General features: G+C 41.9%; 1 protein-coding gene across 49 annotated transcripts in view; it reads right to left on the minus strand.

Annotated features, from left to right (window-relative positions):
* The window catches only part of ANK2 (ankyrin 2), a 561,730-nt gene that overhangs the window by 216,149 nt on the left and 327,491 nt on the right, over positions 1 to 18,090 (minus strand). The gene's annotated exons all lie outside the window — the stretch shown is intronic.

The following is an 18,090-nucleotide window of genomic DNA, read 5'->3' on the forward strand; positions in this document are numbered from 1 at the left end:
AATAGTAGGTAAAGGAACAAAGTCTAGCTAAGTACAACCAATTTGCCAGTCACCGAATCCCTCTTTCTGTATATGTGCCCACATCAGATAGTTTACTAACATTTCACCAGGAACCTCTGATGGTTCTAAGGTAGCTTACTAACATTTCACCTGGGTCATAAGCAACCAATCATCTCTTCTGCTGTTGTTTCCATTTTGAGAGAGAAATCTCACTAGAATTTGGGCTCTTATTTGAATGTGCCTGGCTGACTCTCTCTCTCTCTCTCTCACTCACACACACCACCCAGTAAAATATTTGAAAGAGAGAAGGCCCCATCAGATATCGGTAATCAGCTGAGATGAGCATGAATAAAACAGCTTGCACACACGAGTAGAGTACAATGATTAACAGCGTGTGTAAATGGGGCACTGCAGACAGCCCTAACATGTTTTCCATGAAAACAGTGCTGCAGGTATGCTTAATCTTGGGCCACAGACCCAAAGGGATGAAGTATCTATATCCAAGATAATGTTGCAACCATCATCATTCCCCTCCTATGCTGCTTTTGCTCATATATTCACATTTAAAGTCCAACAGTAACCCAAGGGAGTATGAAAAGCTTTTAGCCCTGCTCCCTTTGTCTTTAATTAGAGCACAGAATTCAAATTGGCCAACAGATACAAACACAATGATGCACCAGTGTGCACCTGCAGTTAAGTCAATTGCCAATTAATACAGCTGTCAGCAAAGAGAAGAAAGGAGTGCTATAGCAGCAGGGTTAAATCAGTATGATGATGGTCATGTATGAAGATTTGGGGACCTAAAGAAAGAGAAAGTAATTCTTGCTATTTAGACTTTCTGCAGGCAGAACAGAAAATGCAATTTGAAGGGAAAGACTAAATAAAAAAAAATCTACTAGTATGTTTTTGACTGGAAACATATTTTCCAGCACAGGAGGAAATTATTGGGATCATAGTGATGCAGAAGAATAGGCATAAGAATGCTCTGCTACTTAAAGTTTTGCTGTAATATCTCAAACTTACATTAAACACATTTTCCATGTACTCCCTTCGCCAGTCTAGGAGCAAGACTGTGAAGCCCATTCTCCTGAAGGCCCCACAATACTCAAAGACAGCTTTTGTGCAGCTTAATAATACTAATCGCATTGATCCATTTATTTCCACCACCATTGTTCTCCATCACTCCATAGGAGCTCAGTTTACATAACTGGTTCCCACCTATTTTAATCTGCAACAGATGGATATCATCAGACCTATTCTTTTTACTACTGTATTTCATGCCAAGACAAAAAGATTTCCTTCTAAATTCCTTTCATTGTCTTTTATAGTGTTAAGAAAGAAGACGATCTTTCTTACACACAGCAGGATGGAGAAGAAAGGTAGCATAGGAATTTGGATTTAAAGAGTCGCATTATCGCCTGAGGCATAAGCCAATCAGGCACTGCATAAAGCATGACATAGCAGTAGTCTCTGACACATGGTTGAAAGATACCATCTATATCAGTGGTTTTCGACCTATTGTCAGTGGAACCCTGGGGATCAGCAGACTATGTGCAAGGGGTCTGCAAAAGGTTGTTGTTACCAAAGAACAGTGATTTTCAGCCTGTGGTCCGGCGACCTCCGGAGGTCTGCAGACTATGTCTAAGATTTCCAAATGGGTCCACACCTTCATTTGAAATTTTTTAGGAGTCCACAAATGAAAAAAGTTTGACAACCATTGGTCCAAATAAAAGGAGATATTAAGCAATGCAGCCATCTCCTATATTACACGTGTGCACACACACACTGTAATTTTTAATGACCTTGAAAAAAATCAACTGTCTTGAAGTAGAAGCACTGAAAAAGCCAGAAATTAAAGCACTTTTGGTGAAATACTGGCCCTAATGAAGTCAGTGGGAGATTTGGGAAAGGAATTTACTCATTATGGTTATGTCAATTTTTGTTTGTTGACACTTTTTACATGTCTACAGGAATTAACAGTCCCAAGGCTACAATCAGTTGCTTTCATAGTTTCAAAAATGTGTAAGTGGTAAAGACATGAGTAATGACACACAATGCAATCAATCCTCTTTTATTAAGGACACGGAAATCCAACATTTATTTGCTTTTCTTCCAGCCAGACTATATTAAAAGTTAATGTTAGACTCCCAATTATTTTTGGAAAATCAGCTTTCAGCCACAGGCAGGGTGATATTTTACATTTGTTTCTGGCTAGAAGGGTGCAAAGCTTTATTGTCATATATGAATCTCACTACCTTGATTCATACCTTTGCTTCTTCAAGTCTAGACTACTGCAATGCATTCTACTTAGTGATATATTTTAGGTCCATTCAGATAACAACCTGGTAGAGAACAGTTCACTTGCTAAGAAAGGTATCCCATAAGTATATTAGACTAGTGCTCTGTGATCTGCACTGACAGGTCTGCCTGGGGTTCCTGGGTGGAGTTTAAAGTGTCAATTTAAACATATAAAACCGTAACTCAGTGCTCCCCAACCTTTTTCGTCTGGCAGACGCCAGACGACGAGCCACGGAGGACCGTGGCGGTGGACAAGCATCCGCCGAAATTTCGCCAACAAGCAGCAACGTCAATAGGTGTCACCGCCGAAATGCTGCCGACAAGCAGCGTCATCCAGAGGTGTCACTGCCGAAATACCGCTGAAAATCGGTGGCATTTCAACGGCGACGCCTCTGGCTGACGCAGCTTGTCAGTGGCATTTTGGTGGATGCTCATCCACCGGACAGTATGTGGGCACGCTTAGACGCCCGCGGGCACCGCGTTGGGGACCACTGCCCTAAATGGTGTGGTACCTGCCTCCTTGGATGACAATCTCGCCATGTCGTACTGCTGCAGTTAAAAGCAGGAGAGGTGCTCATGCTGAAGCCCCCTCCCCTAGTGTAAAAGTTTAAAAGATGCCCATTGAGAATGTCCGGCCAGCATCACTTGGCTTTGGAATTTGCTCCCCATCCACTTGGTCTCAATTATCCTTGATGTGTTGACCTTCAGGTCATACTACAACTACAGGCTTGAGCTTTGTAGGGGAGATTCTGAGGAGCTGGAGGTTGGTTGAGGAGCAATTTCTTAGAAAGGGTGAGGGGTTTTTTCTATTTTTTCTTTTTAGTAAAATGTTTGATTTATGCTTAGTTGTGGTTTTAAACAACAGTCAAAGCTGCCCAGATGTTGGAATAGGTGTGTTGGGTTTGTCTGTTACAAATCTAAATTTAAAAAGTGCTAATGTTTAGGTTTGTATCTGTGTCAGAACTGCAAGAAAAAAAAATATGTATGGATCCAAGCATAGAGAGAAAGACTACAGATCCCTGGGACGTACAAAGGTCTCCACCATGAGGCAAAACTTCAAGAGCTGAACATATTTAGCCTTGAAAAAAATAAGAGTAGGGAAGATTTGACCCTTTAAATATTTTAAAGGGTCACACCTGCACTTTGGGACAGACCTGCTCTTCTTACAGAGAGATAGTAAAATAAGAGGTTGCAATGAGACATGTTTAAAATTTATTATAGCAAGGAGATTTATATCAAGACCTCAGCAGAGAGAAAAGGAGCTAGTACTACCACTGAATTTGGTTTGAAGGATGAACAAGTGCTTAGTATACTCTGTGTACCAGTTGAAAAACTGGGCTGGCCAGTCAAGTGGGAGATCAACTAGACCAGGGGTAGGCAACATATGGCATGTGTGCCAAAGGTGGCACGCGAGCTGATTTTCAGTGGCACTCACACTGCCCGGGTCCTGGCCACCAGTCCAGGGGGGCTCTGCATTTTAATTTAGTTTTAAATGAAACTTCTAAACATTTTGAAACCTTATTTACTTTACATACAATAGTTCAGTTATATGTTATAGACTTCTAGAAAGAGACCTTCTAAAAATGTTAAAATGTATTACTGGCACACGAAACCTTAAATTAGAGTGAATAAATGAAGACTCGGCACACTGCTTCTGAAAAGTTGCTGACCCCTGAACTTAGACCAAAACTTTCTATATCTTGTATGACATACTTGTGAAAGCATAGTGTGAAATCATTAGCCAAAGGGTAGTGAACATATTTTAGTTTGATAGTTAAAAGGATCATCTTCAGTTTGTTTTCTTTGTTTGCACAATAGCAAGCCAGATAAAATCCCCATCCACCAACTGTTTGCCACTACTGTTTTTGGTTCTGAGTGACATGGAAAGAACCACAAAACTTCTCTCTCTGGAAAATATGTACTTCAACTGTAAATATTAGGGCTGGAATTTTCAAAGGAACCTAATAGAAGCAGTTGCTCAAATTCCACTGTAATTCAATGAGAGTTTGGGGCATAAATCTCTCAGGCCCTTTGAAAACTGCAGACTAATCTTAATTTCCCCTTTCACCTCTTCCTTACTGCCACACGCACTGGACCTACATTATTTCTCCTTCTCTTCGTGGCACTCCCTCTCACGTTCTTAAACATCTTCTCTACCATTGGCCTGTCATGTATGGAACAGCACGATAGTACAGATAGAATGCAAATGCACCTGACTGCCGCCAATAGTGTCAACGCACAAACAGATGAAACAGCATTTGCCATGGAACCATATCATATGTTGATTACAATCCATTCCCTACGACACTTCAGGCACTGATGTGAAAGCCCGCTGAGCTCAAATGAAATCCCTGATATTCTCTCCTTTTCAAACCCTCCTTCCTTTTGAAAAAAATAGCTAGGGCAGAGTATCTGCTCTGAAGGAAATATAGTTTCACAGTAACTTGACAGAATGAAGTATCAGAGCGGTAGCTGTATTAGTGTGGATCTATAAAAAGTGACAAAAAGTCCTATGGCACCTTATAGACTAACAGACGTATTGGAGCATAAGCTTTCGTGGGTGAATACCCACTTCGTCAAAATGAAGAACACTTTAACATAATGAGAACACATTTCTCCTAAATAGGGGAAAGAATCACTTTTAATCACTTATAATGGAGAAAATGATGAAATTCTGGCTAGGTCCCCAAACAAAGTATGGTAACCAGATTTTCTAGAATCCCATCAGAATCAAAATTAGTTTCATCTTTTAATAAGAGTTTTCTAGTATATCAATAAAAATATATTTCCCAACCAAACCTTTGAAATAATGGGTCAACTTCATCTTGTGGACTTCAGTGGAGTTACATCATGGATGAATTTGGCCCAGAATACCCAAAGGCAAGTTAATTACCGGAAGCAGACCTGGTTTAATCTACACAAGACAAAGCGAATCCACACAGGCAGACCCTTTTGCCATTAAGGTCTGACTGCAGGGCCAGGGACAAACTGCTCAGGCCACTGAAAGACACATGTCTGTTAGTTACAGGCACAGTTTGTTATCTTCTTTTATTTGTTTTGTTTTTTACGTTTTTCTGTTTTCATTTTTCTTACATAAAACTGAATTTCCTTTCCCTATTCTATATAGAAAAATCTTGTATTTATTGACAATAACCTTTGACTATTTTTTTAGCCATTTCTTTAAAAACAACAACTGTTTTTCTTTGTAAAATTAGCAAATAATATCCTTGCTGCCTCTCCTGAAATAATGGAACACCATTCCCTCTGTCCTTGAATGGCCTTCACCTCACATACCCCTGTCAAACATCATGTCCCTACAGCAATAAAAGCTAGAAGACGTCATCAGTCTACTGTTTTTGTGAAAGCCACTCTGCTGCTGCCAGGTTTCCTCCTTCCAGAGAATGGGGGGAAACTCTTAAGTGCCCAACCCATGGCTCCTGCCCCACTTGTCTCTTTGGGAAGCGGGGCCTGAGAGTGCTTATGGAATCTGGTTCTCCATATTGGGGAAAGCAACTGAAGAGCATGAGTAGAATCTCAAAGTCCAATAAAGTTTCAGTAGCTTTGTAAAACAAATGACTTCTCTATCACGAACATCTTTGGCATTTATTGCACTGATAAGAACCATAATGATGCTTTAAGAGCACCCCTGGGTTCTGAAGAGTAATTCTACATTAATTGGTAGGACTATTTTTTTCCAATACATTATCCAAGTTTCTTTTTCCTTTCTTCTCTTTGTGGGTCTTTGAACATGGTCAGAAACAAACCCCCGTTCCTCCCATTATAGTGTTCAGGTGCATTATACTGAATACACTCAGGGTATGTCTACACTACCAGATTAGTTCGATTTAACTTAATTCGAATTTGTGGAATCGACCTTACAAAGTCGAATTTGTGTGTCCACACTAAGGACACTAATTCGACTTTGTGAGTCCACACTAATGGGGCAAGCGTCGACATTGGAAGCGGTGCACTGTGGGAAGCTATCCCACAGTTCCTGCAGTCCCCGCTGCCCATTTGAATTCTGGGATTTCCCCACAATGCATGCTGGGGGGGAAAAATGTGTCGAGGGTGGTCTTGGGTAACTGTCATCATTCAACGTGCTTTCGGACGTCTCAAGGGGAAATGGAGGGGCTTACTGACTCGCTCGGATCTCAGCAAAACCAATATCCCCATTGTTATTGCAGCTTGCTGTGTGCTCCACAATCTCTGTGAGAGCAAGGGGGAGACCTTTATGGCGGGATGGGAGGTTGAGGCAAATCGCCTGGCTGCTGATTACGCTCAGCCAGACAGCCGTGCAATTAGAAGAGCCCAGCAGGAAGCGCTGTGCATCCGGGAGGCTTTGAAAGCTAGGTTCCTCAGGGAGCAAGGTAACCTGTGACTGTTCAGTTTCTTTACAGAGAAGCAGAACCTGCCCCTGCTTCAGTTACTGTTGACTTTCTTCTGCGGTTACATACCCCGTTCACCACGTTTCCCCCCTTCCAACACACGTTTAAAAATAAAGTTAATGGAACATTGGTAATTAACAACGTTTTCTTTATTAATGAATTCGCGTTAAAGGGTTGAAACAGGGACACAGACTGTGGTGGGTAGGGTGTGCAGTGATGTTAACACCGCTTCTACACTTGAGAAATGATAGGCTCCTGCTCCTAGAGCGGTCTGCAGTGCCGGACTGATTGTTTCAACGGAGCCTGCCATCCCTCCTTTTCGGGACTCTGTGTGCGGGGGCTATGTGACCTTGTGGCGGGGGAGGACGGTTACAGATTCCCCTGCTGCGTGGCTCTGTGGTCCGGGACAAGGACCGCTGCATAAGTTCTGTAACCGCCCTCCCATGCCACAAAGTCACGTACCCCCCACCCACACAGAACATGGAAAACACCTCCCAGACCGACCAGGGTGCCTACTGACTGCACTGTGTGTGTGACCTGCTGTTGATCCTGCCCCTGTGTCTGTACCCTGGTAAAGGTGACTGTCCTATGCAATTAACAACCCCTCCCCCTTCACAGACAGTCTTCTGTAGAAAAACTTGATGGAAATAGTAATTAACAGCAAACTACTTTTAATAATCAACTACACCGTTAGGGGATGAGACTGGGATTGGGGCTTCGGTGAGCCAGGAAGGGAAGGACTTCTCAACATTTAGGGAATGAGAGCCTTCTTGTATTTGTGCACTCTGCAGGGGTGCAGTGACAGTTTTCACGGCCCGTCGCCCCTCCTTCTTGTTACTTTGGGTGAGGGGGGGTTGGGACTTTGTGGCAGGGGAGGGCGGTTGCAGATACAGTGCAGGGGGGCTCTGTCCTCCTGCCTGCGGTCCTGCAGAACATCCGCAAGGCGCCGGAGCATGTCAAATTTTCCCTGGGCATTTCCTGTGTGGCTGGTCAGAACATACAAGCTCGGACTGCTGTCCAGAGCGTCAACAGAGTGGTGCACTGTGGGATAGCTCCCGGAGCTACTAAGGTCGATTTCCGTCCACACATAGCCTAATTCGACACAGCCATGTCGAATTTAGCGCTACTCCCCTCGTCGGGGAGGAGTACAGAATTCAAACTAAAGAGCCCTCTAGGTCAAACTAATTAGCTTCCTGGTGTGGATGGGTGCACGGTTAAGTCGAATTAACGCTGCTAAATTCGACATCAACTCCTAGTGTAGACCAGGCCTCAGAAAACAGAACAGAGAATGATGTTGGTGTAGGCCAATGTATTTTTCGTTATAGAAAAGGATCAGCAAGCAACGATGCTCTTCATTTAAATCCATTTGAAACATATATCTCACACCAACGTCCAAGAGACAAAGATCCAAAGCAGCAATTCAACCAAAGCTGCTTATAGTGATCCAGTCACCTCCCATGTGGCTTAGAGTCATGCTACAGGCAGCCTAACTCACTTTCCTCTCTTGAGCTGTTCAAGAAACTCAAAAAACTCTTTGGTCCGTTCCCATCACTTTTTGGGTTGTGCTTAATTAAATAAAGTTTTCAAGTCCATCCAAAAGTCCACACAAACAAAAGTTTCTCATCCTCCTTCCAGGCCTTGCTGCCTGGGGCCTTTCCTGCCTTGGTGGGCCCTATCTGACTGGCATCACGGTCCTAACTTCCAGGATGCTTTACTGGAGCCTGCTCAGTCCTAGCTGTCTCCACTGTCCTACAGCAGTAGGAGGCTGCAGTCACCTGGTCTTTCACCAGGTGTGGCTCATTATGTAATCAGGCTTGCCTAGCCCTCCAGCCCTTAAGGGGTGAGCCACTCCGTTACACTGATATTAGACACCATAGTCATACAGAACAAGGAGAATATTGTTACATATTTCTTAATTATAGACTCACAAATAGCAATGAAATATTCCACTTTCATGAGCTTTTCAAAGGTGCAGTACTACATTTCAAAGCCTGGACAACCTAAGAGGTTGCACTTAAGGCAAAGTACTAATGTGAGTAATTTACTGTGCCAGTTTGCTCTGCAACTCTGCAGTTTTTTAAGACAAGATCTTTTTTTTCCCTCCTTGTAACTGTCAAGGTCTAAAGAAGCATGTTTTTACCAATACTGTCGTCTATATAATTTACCAACCGGTATTCTCATAAATGCAGATCGACTCTCTCAAAATCTTATTACTACTCATCAATCTCAGGGTTTTCTGTAGTTTGAGGTGCTATGAAACTATGGTTTCTAGTTATTGCAGACTTTCTCCATCACTTGAAAAATCCTTGGGAAGTATTTTGTTTCCCTATGGGCAGATATTCATTTGAATTCATGACACCTCTCAATGGCACAGCAGTTGAGAATATTAGTCCAGCTGATTCCTCAACTTTTGGTTGACTACATGATTTTACCACCTGTCACTGTGACTTGTTTTGGGGGAAAAAATGAAGATAAAAACACAGAATGTATTGTACTGTTTGTTACCAAATGCACTTTCCCTTCCTATGCACATCCTTCTGAGCTCTGTAAGAGATGGTAGAGATTCACAGACCACAGTCAAGTTTCCACTCTCTCCAAAAGAAAATGTACCACCACAAAAATCAAGGCCAGCTCTAGAAAAGAGGAAAACTAGGCACCGTAAGCATTTACCAGCAAAATCTAGGGTTCCTAATATTAGCAGCTTGTGTTTATGGACACCCAATTTTAGGTGCCCCCAAACTTTAATTTGCACACACTCAAATTGTATTTGCACATGCAACTCAGAGATTTTGGCTATTAAGAATTAGGCACAGTTATAGCCATCAAAATGGAACAAATAAGACCATGGGAGCTATATGTCATCCCATGTTATGAAAATGAATGATGCTGCGCTTCATTTCTTGTGTAGCACTTAACCGTTAAAGAATACTCAACTGATATTTTACAGTAGAAAGTAAACTGACAATCTTGGCGCATCAACATGTTTTTCTTCTAATGTATTATTTTGAGAGGTCTCTGCTGAGGTGAAAAATACAGTGGTAGTGTGATGGGGTTCCCTCACTGCTCATAGCACCTCTCCTGGCTGTTCCGGGAATTAGCTCTACCAGGTGCTGCACCCTTCTCTGTGGTCTCTCTACCCATCATCTTCTCTCAATGTGCAGCCTCTCTCGCTCTCCAAGCTGCAGTTTCTGGTCTGTGACATGGCCCTCTGGCCAGGTCACTAAGTTCCTTCCCTTCAAGGGAAATTGTAGTCCTCCCAGACCAGCTGTCTGGCTGACATCTCCAATGCCCTGTGCCACTTGGGTGACTATCCAGTGGCTGGTAGGAGAACCCAATGCAAGAATTTTTGCCTGAATGTAACACTTGTTAAACCACATATAATTTAGGGACTCCTAGTAATTGAGCTATACACTATTGTTGAAAGTAATCCTGTATTTTAATAGTTAGAAGTCTTCCTTTTGGGTCTCACATGCTCTGTTCAGATTCTTATTTTCTTCCTTGGCTTTCTATTAATGCTTCTTATCAAAATGACGTTCTAAAAATGTTATAGCCAGGAAAGTCACAGTTAAAAATGAAACTCTCTACGCCAGGGGTAGGCAACCTATGGCATGTGTGCCGAAAGTGGCACACAAGCTGATTTTCTGTGGCACTCACACTGCTCAGGTCCTGGCCACCGGTCGGGAGGGGGCTCTGCATTTTAATTTAATTTTAAATGAAGCTTCTTAAAAACCTTTTAAAAACCTTATTTATTTTACATACAACAATAGTTTAGTTATATATTATAGACTTATAGAAAGAGACCTTCTAAAAATGTTAAAATGTATTCCTGGCACGCAAAACCTTAAATTAGAGCGAATAAATGAAGACTCAGCATACCACTTTTGAAAGGTTGCCGACCCCTGCTCTACTCAATCCACCTTTCTGTATTTATCTATTGCAGCATATATGGTGAGGGACCACCCTGTGTTTAGAACTCAGTGGAATGCTGGGCATGATCAGGTGAGTTGAGAATGAAAATTCAGCTTTATGTCTGAATCCTGTTGATTTTGTGGATTCACTTTTCAGTTACAAGGTGACAGGCTTCCTATTAAATTACCAAAGCCATCCAAGTCTACCATGTTAAGCCATTTTTATTGCAAAATAAAATGTATTATTATAGGGACCAAGTTGGAATTTTATGACTGGGAAAGAGGTTCAAAATTCCCTTTCTATATACAAAATATTTATAAAAGTTAATAGCTTTTTATCTGCTATAACTCCAGTGTACTGCAACAGTTAATGACATCACTAACAGATAAAATAGCACAGGGAACTGCATTCCATGCACTGCTTTAAAAATAACATTTACAATCATTTACAGTTAATATGGCACCCTGAAGACCACTCTGCAAACATTAAGGAATTTAATTTCACCATTTCCCTGAAAGTTAGGGCCTGTGTTTCAAACAAGGAAAATGAGAAATAACGAGGGAGAATAACTGTTTTGTCCAAAATCACAAAGAAAATCGATGAAGGAATAGCCTGTTGATCTACTCCTGTGCCTTAAACATAGTGTGTTAACTGAAGGAGGAAAGCATGAAATTCAAAACTGAAGTACCGGGCAGTTAAGCAAATAATGTATTTTATATAGTAACTTATGTCTAAATCTCAAATAACTTTTCTTTTCTTTTTTTTCTTTAAGTTCACCTTTAAAGTGTTCACTCTAAAACACACAGATCCTATCTTATGGAATCCACTTAGTTGGATACGACCTTGAAGGATAAAGAACTCTGATCCAGATGGACAGGTGAGCAACAAAATATTCTTATTAACTTGTCTCTATTATATGCCAACAGATTCAATCAATTACCCATTCTAAAAATGTTCAAATGAAATTGAGCCTTGTATTATCATGATGATATATACCATTTCTGTCCAGGAACATAGAAACTGCCATTGTGAAGAGATTCTGGTTTTATTTGACAGTGTTACAACCACTCCCAATATTTAGAATGGCAAAGTGTTTGTAAACCAGCTGCTTTCATAGTGCAATGCTGATGGCTTGTTAACTCTGTTAATGTGGAATTCAGTCCATTAAAAAATCCCTTCATTCTTTGGCTGTTCATCACACTAAAATATTCAAGTAATATCTGGAAAACACAGTATATGTGGTTCTGCCATCCACAATAATAAAACCACATGGTCTACGATCTGTTTTTTGTCTTTTTTTGATGTTTCCAAGCAGCTACAAGATGCACACACACACACTTTATAACACGAAAACATTTCTCATTAGTTTTGTATTATGCCAGACTTCCTATAGTGTTAAATTTACTATCATATCCTTGGGGCAACCATTAAATTTTTGTCCCAATTGATCTGATTAATCTCTGGTTTCAGAGACCATATGTTTAAAACCAGACAGCATGCAATTGGGTGTAACTCTATAAAACTGCACAGAAGCTGCATCCTTACACTGCATATTTTATATGAAGTTTTTTTGCCAACATAGTAATTGTTTTATCTCACCATATTCAAATGAATGAGACTCAAAAAGAAGATATTTTTATGTAGAAAACTTTGCTGCAAAGCATTGAGAGCTACAATTTCTTATCTATTTGCATCTTATCTTCTATGTTCAGAACAATCTTCTATACTGATCTCAAAGTGCTGGTGCTCTCCAGAGGGCATCACTGTTGAACAGTGACATGGCTTTGTGAATAGCATGCTTAAGATGGAGCTATGAGCCAGAATGCCAAGGCATTTTTTGAGAAGAGTATCACAGCATATTATCAAACTTTCTGATATGCAGGCTACTGGCAAAGCTAAGGCCTGGTCTACACTACGCGTTTAAACCGGTTTTAGGAGCGTTAAACCGATTTAACGCCGCACCCGTCCACACTAAGAGGCCCTTTATATCGATATAAAGGGCTCTTTAAACCAGTTTCTGTACTCCTCCCCAATGAGAGGAGTAGCACTAATATCGGTGTTACCATATCGGATTAGGGTTAGTGTGGCCACAAATCGACGGTATTGGCCTCCGGGCGGTATCCCACAGTGCACCACTGACCGCTCTGGACAGCAATCTGAACTCGGATGCACTGGCCAGGTAGACAGGAAAAGCCCTGCGAACTTTTGAATATCATTTCCTGCTTGCCCAGCGTGGAGCTCTGATCTGCACGGGTGGCGATGCAGTCCCAAATCCAAAAAGAGCTCCAGCATGGACCGTACGGATGTGATCGCTGTATGGGCAGACAAATCTGTTCTATCAGAGCTCCGTTACAGAAGACAAAATTCCAAAGCATTTTTTAAAAATCTCCAGACATAGGCCACAGCAGGGACTCAGCACAGTGCTGCGTGACAAGCGTAATGGAAAGCCAAAGAATAAAATGGACGCTCATGGAGGGAGGGAGTGGGGACTGAGGACTCAAGCTATCCCACAGTTCCTGCAGTCTCCGAAAAGCATTTGCATTCTTGGCTGAGCTCCCAATGCCTGTAGGGTCAAACCCATTGTCCGCAGTGGTTCAGGGCATAGCTCGTCAATGTACCCCGCCACCCACCCCCAGAAGGAAAAGGGAAAAAAATCATCTCTTGACTCTTTTAAATGTCACCCTATGTCTACTGAATGCTGCTGGTAGACGCGATGCTGCGGCACTGAACTGTAGCATCCTCGCCCTCCCTCCTTGGTGGCTGATGGTGCAATATGACTGCTATCCATCATCGTCATCATCAGCCTTCTGGCAGATGGTATAGTACAGAAGGACTGGTATCTGTCCTCATCATCAGACCATGAGTGCTCCTGACTGGCCTCCCAGTCATTCCCAGTAGACGGTACAGAACGGCTGGTAACCGTCTTCATCATAGCAACAGGGGGATGAGCTCCATCAGCTCCCGCCCTTCATGTGTAAAGAAAAGATTCTGTACTGCCTGGACTATCATAGCAGCGGGATGCTGGTCTCCTCTCCCCCACACTGCTTAATGTCCTGTCTGGACTATCATAGCAGCTGGAGGCTGCCTTCCCCTCATTTCATCTCACTAACAAGTCACTGTTTCTTATTCCTTCATTCTTTATTACTTCATCACAGAAATGGGGGGACACTGCAATGGTAGCCGAGGAAGGCTGGGGGAGGAGGGAAGCAACAGGTGGGATTGTTGCAGGAGCACCCGCTGTGAATGGCATGCAGCTCATCATTTCTGCGGGATCTGACACAGAACGGCTGTGCTCTCTGGTTCTCTGATACAGTGGTTCTCTAGTACACTTGCCCCATATTCTAGGCAGGACTGATTCTATTTTTAGATACCATAAAGGAGGGATTGACTCAGCGAGTCATTCCCATTTTTGTCTTTTGCGCCCCCGGCCGATCTCAGCCGGGGCACCTATGACAGCAGCAGAAGGTACAGCACAGAAGGACTGGTAACCGTCATCTCATTGCCAATTTACAATGGCATGGTAGACGGTACATAACGGCTGATAACCATCTTTGCTATCATGCAAAAGCAAATGAATGCTGCTGTGTAGCGCTGCTGAATCGCCTCTGTCAGCGGCATCTAGTACACATACAGTGACAGTGACAAGGCAAAGCAGGCTCCATGGTTGCCATGCTATTGTGTCTGCCAGGGCAATCCAGGGAAAAAGGGCGTGAAATGATTGTCTGCCATTGCTTTCCCAGAGGAAGGAGTGACTGACGACATTTACCCAGAACCACCCGCGACAATGATTTTTGCCCCATCAGGCACTGGGATCTCAACCCAGAATTCCAAGGGGCGGGGGAGACTGCGGGAACTATGGGATAGCTACGGAATAGCTACCCACAGTGCAACGCTCCAGAAATCGATGCTAGCCTCGGACCATGGACGCACACCACCAAATTAATGTGTTTAGTGTGGCCACATGCACTCGATTTTATACAATCTGTTTTACTAAACCGGTTTATGTAAATTCGGAATAATCCCGTAGTGTAGACGTACCCTACGTCTTTCACTTGCAGTAAAATAGGCTCAGTGATCTGACCCTGGTAGGTCTGTAAAAGGCTGAATAAAGCGAAGTAATTATATCAGCGATGAAGAGTCATTTCCCAAGCTTTATTAAGAGTATGCAGATTTCATATGCAAACTAAGTATATATGGAGTAGCATTTTTCATTTCCAACATACTTTCCTTTGAGATAGGTTTTACAGAGTACTTAAATGACTTGCTCAATTATCATGTAAGGTGTCAATTTCAAATAACTCAATAATTTTATTACTGTTTCTGTGTTCCAACCAATTGTGCAAATTTCTCCAAACATTCAAGTTGCACAGGTATCTTCTTATTACTCGTCCTGGCATATGCCTTTTCCTTATAAAAGGCACAGAATTAGTTAGTTCAGAGCTAATTTTTTTTTAAACTAAAACAGCAATCTGAATAAACAAATAGGTACATTATTAAAAATTCTTTGAATAGCATTCATGTATAAGGAAAGGGCACAACAAAGCTTTGCAATCATCTCATCTTCTCAAACCTAATTTCCAGCAAGCAAACTTAATCATATGAATTACTGAAAACATGACCAAAATGGACAGGCAACTTTTCCTGTATGGGAGTCCATGCACAAGCCAAGGACCCTCTATCAACATGCAACTGATTGATCTCTCTTTGGAGAACAATTTAACTATTGCTTTAATCTCAGTGGCTTTGACCCATTATACTTACTACCCCTCTAAGGAGGCTGGAGGTGACAGTTGTCAGAAACAGTTTTGGTAAAAAGAATTCTATTCCTTTAAGTACATACAGCACATGTGAATACTTCTCACATGTATTTTAGGCATTTGCAGCCATTAGATCAGTTCATCTTGGAATGTTGTGAAGTAGACTAAAAAGTTGACAAAACTTTCAGTGGAGGCAGTTTTGCAATATAGCTACTGATCTGGGTCTCAATTACAATCCTGCATCTGAACACCATGGCCATCACAGAGTTTGGCATGTGGGTCCAAATTCTGGTACCAGGCCTATTGCTACTCATTACAAAAACACTGTTTTTTATAATAAAAGCATGCAGGGAAAAGAGATACAAGAAAAAAAATATTTCCATTTGTGTTGTGTACTATTTTAGATGCAGTTTCTTGTTGGACTTTTGTAGTCATTAAAATTACATTCATTTGTAACAAATTAATATTGGCTTGCATACATTTTAGATAAAAATCTAAATATCATAGGAAGTCCTATTAAGGAATAGCTAGGAGCCAAAAGTTATGCTTCGCCTAAGTAGATGGGAAGAATTAATATAGTTTGCCTTTATTTGGTATATGAGGTGCTTATAGAACTCTTCTACTAGAGGAAGAAGTTGCAGCCATGAAGAAATACAGTGTGTAATTATATTTAAGATTTAGAGTGTCACTAAGAAAAAAATATTACCAGCTATGACAGCAGAAAAGTTATTGCAGAAAAGGGGCTAAGAAAATAAAACAAGGTCAAACTTTCACATACGATGTTATCTCAAACATCTTTTTGGGGATAAATTAATTAATGCAGGTTTTAAAGCTTTTTCCAAGTAGTTTTAATATGTGTAAGTGACACTTTCAGAGCAAGTCATACTAGGTCTCATCAGAGATTTGTGTTTTTAAGAGATAAAGGGGTCCGCAGCAAGTTGTATTCGACACACTGAGCTTCCTCTAACTTCCAGCACATATATTTTTATTTCAACAAACATATAACTAATGGGGAAATTAAAGTCTTGCTAACAGTTCCTGGGGTATTACAAGTGTATACAAGATAGAGATAAAGCATTCAGCATGGAGATTTTTTCAGGATTCTGGAGCTCTGAATAGCTTTCCAATGGGATATTTTAGGGGAAAACTACTTTTCAATTGCTATGCTTTGTAGTTCTAACATGAAAAATCCCATTTGTTCACTATTAATGTTTGAGTTTCCTTGTACCCTGTTACTGTCTCTCAAAGCAATAATGATATATGGCATTGTTCCACACCCTTGATCTTTTTTTGCTCCTTCAGGACTCCAGAACTATGCAGTTTTTATGTTTTTCTTAGCCATCAGTAGTTCCTCTTTCCAGATGACTTGAGATTGTCTTCCTATTGATATGTAAAGATGCTAATCCAATCGTGTTTCCAAAACCAATAAGGACCCCAGTTCAACAAAGCTCTTAAGTGTGTGCTTAATTTTCAGCATCTGCTTAAGTCTTATTGACTTCAGTTAAAACATGTTCATGATACTACGTGCTTACATTCTTTGCTGAATAGAGATGGACTTAAACATATGCTTAATTACTTTGCTGAATCTGGGCCAATATCGTCATAAGTAGCAGCAGACAACAGTGATGCAAAAACTTGTTAAGCATCAAAATCAACCTTGGTTTGAATCCAAGTTGCAAAAGTCTTCTGTAAAACCTTTGTAGTACTTAGCTCTCTAGCTGCCACAGACATTTGTAGGAGTCCTCCCACCATATTCATTAGTCTGGCATAGTGGACTCACCGCCAGCTGCCTTTTCCTAAGTCAATGAAGGACTTGTGAGAGCAAAGAAAAATTTGGATACAGCACTTGTCATGGGGTGGCTGACCTCTGTAAGTGAAGCAGATCCAGCTCCCCCATGCCAGAGTAGCTGCTTCTTCCCACTTGGCTAATTAAGAAGGCTGGGCAGCACCTGGAGGCTAAAAAAAAGGTTAGGGAGACTCCCAGTAGGGTGACCAGATGTCCCGATTTTATAGGGACAGTCCCGATTTTTGGATCTTTTTCTTATATAGGCTCCTATTACCCTCCACCCCCTGTCCCGATTTTTCACACTTGCTGTCTGGTCACCATAACTCCCAGTGAGTCTGAGCAGACTGCTTCATTCAGCAATGTAAGGAAATAAAAATGGCCAGAGACTGATTGTGGCTTCTGGGAGAAGGCTGAAGGCAAGAGAGGAGCAAGAGGGGGTTTGGTAGCTGGCCTCCCCAAGCTGAGGGCTGAAGGCAAGAGCAGCAGCAGCAGAGGGAGTTTCCGGCTGGCTCTAAGCTGGAGATCTGGAGCCAGGGGTCAAAGAGGACTGATGGCAGGGGAATGGTGGAGAAGCTTACCTGCTGACCTCTCCAGCAATGGAGAGCAGGACTCAGAGGAACTATGAGAGAGCCAGGGGAAATGAAGTTTGCTCCCCTAGCCAGGATGCTCCCTCAGAGAGCGATTCCCATGGGAAAGAGCAGGGTTTCACTCCAGTTGGAAGGGCTTGGGTAGCTGTCCTGGTACAAGGACAGGAGAGGACTGATAGAGAGTCCATGCATGGTGGAAGGTGCTGGTGTATGATATGTGGGGTGTCGTGGGATAAGACATCAGGTGATCTTTAATGACTGTTTGCAGAGGGGTGAGAAATGAACTCCATGTCTGAAACTTGTATTATAGACTCTTATAAACTATGTTCTGATGGTAAATACTGTTGATGGACTAGAGGATAAGTGTG

Source organism: Mauremys reevesii, linkage group 5, assembly GCF_016161935.1.
Source record: "Mauremys reevesii isolate NIE-2019 linkage group 5, ASM1616193v1, whole genome shotgun sequence".
Taxonomy (NCBI): domain Eukaryota; kingdom Metazoa; phylum Chordata; order Testudines; family Geoemydidae; genus Mauremys; species Mauremys reevesii.